Source organism: Triticum aestivum, chromosome 1B (assembly GCF_018294505.1).
Source record: "Triticum aestivum cultivar Chinese Spring chromosome 1B, IWGSC CS RefSeq v2.1, whole genome shotgun sequence".
Lineage (NCBI taxonomy): Eukaryota > Viridiplantae > Streptophyta > Magnoliopsida > Poales > Poaceae > Triticum > Triticum aestivum.
The window spans coordinates 496721350-496722958 of NC_057795.1; the positions used below are offsets into that span (position 1 = coordinate 496721350).

Sequence of the window (1609 nt, forward strand, 5' to 3'; positions counted from 1 at the left end):
TGCTGCTGTGGCCTGAATCAGCTCTGTTTGGCACTTTGTTAGTTTTAGTTGGCAAGTTTAAACACTCATGTTCAGCTAGGTGACTGATGATACCCCACACTGTCTCGCACCAATCAGCTTATTGTCCTTAGAACAAGTGTTGCTTTATCCTTCCAATTGTTATCATTCAGATCTTCAATTCTTTTCTGTACTGTTAATTCAGATAACTAAATGATTTGAAGCACTAAGAAATATCTCCGGAATCCATTATTAAAATGAAGTCTTTTATTCAACTGGGACATGCATGCGTACACTACTTTCTCTTGTGCATGGCCCAGCTATTTGACCCCAGTTAGAGGCAATCTAGTAAATGTAAAATTTATAAGAGAATAATCAGTGAATATTTCTCCTGCCTGTATCTGCTACATGTTGTTTAATCTTGATAGCTAGCAGCCTAGCACCATGAACTTTTATTGTGAAATCTCTATATGCTGTAAAACTAATTGGGTCAGTCACGAAATTGTTGTGAATTGTAAGATGCTTCGAGTAAAAAAAATTGCCTTCTCGTGTGTAGGCGGTCAGGCGAGACAACAAGCAGAGGTTCAGTCTGTTGGAGGAGGATGGCGAGCTACTGATTCGGGTTAACCAGGGGCACACCGTGGCAGTATGTTTTCTGCCTGACCCTCCAGACCATGGAGAAGCACAGTCAGCCGTTGGTGGGAGACCTCGGCAACATGGCCAACATGCTCCGCTGCGCCGGCAATGATGACATCATCACCATCAAGGCCGACGACGGCCCCGACACCATCACCTTCTTGTTTGAGTCACCTAGTAAAAAAACCACCCCCTCGATCTGATTCCCCCCCTTTGCTCCTTGTTGTTCGCTCTTGGTTCCATCGGTGACCCTGGTCTGGATGGATGGATGGACAGATCATGATAAGATCACGGACTTTGAGATGAAGCTCATGGACATCAACAACAGACACCCCGGGATCCCCGACTCCGAGTACCAGGCCATCGTCTGCATGCCGTCCTCCGAGTTCTCCAGTATCTGCAAGGATCTCAGTGGCATCGGCGACAATGGTATGCTAAATACCAGTTTCCTGTAAAAGAAATCTGCTGCACTTGTCGTCTCTGTTTCCTGTAAAAGAAATATGCTGAATACCAGTTTCTACCAGTCTGACGGCGGCTTGTGTGTGTTGTAGTTATTATCTCTGTCACCAAGGAGGGTGTCAAGTTCTCCACTGCTGGACACATTGGAACTTCAAACATCGTTTGCAGGTAGAACAAGACTGTTGACAAGGTATCTTGTGTTGATTCTCCCCTGCTTAGTGCTGTGAATCTGTTTCCTCTAGGCATTTAGATAGTGTGAGTTCTTAGATATACTGCATACTGAAAGTTAAGAACCCCAACTGAATTGTTCTCAATCTGATTGCTTGCTGGTTACTCAGTTTTTATATCTGGACATAGTGTTGTAATACACTATTGTGTCCCTATGATGTGAAAGTTATAGTCTGAATAGCTTTATATTAGGATCTGTTTGAGTCTCTATGATGTTAAAGCTGGCAATATTACTAATGTTGAAGCTTCAGCTTCAGCTTCAGATTCTCTCGTGCTTCCAACAATATTG

At 43.6% G+C, this 1609-nt stretch overlaps 1 pseudogene; it reads left to right on the plus strand.

Moving 5' to 3' along the window:
* The first annotated feature begins 671 nt into the window (after nucleotides 1-671).
* On the plus strand, nucleotides 672-1395 carry LOC123079187 (proliferating cell nuclear antigen-like; annotated as a pseudogene).
* The last annotated feature ends 214 nt before the right edge of the window (nucleotides 1396-1609 follow it).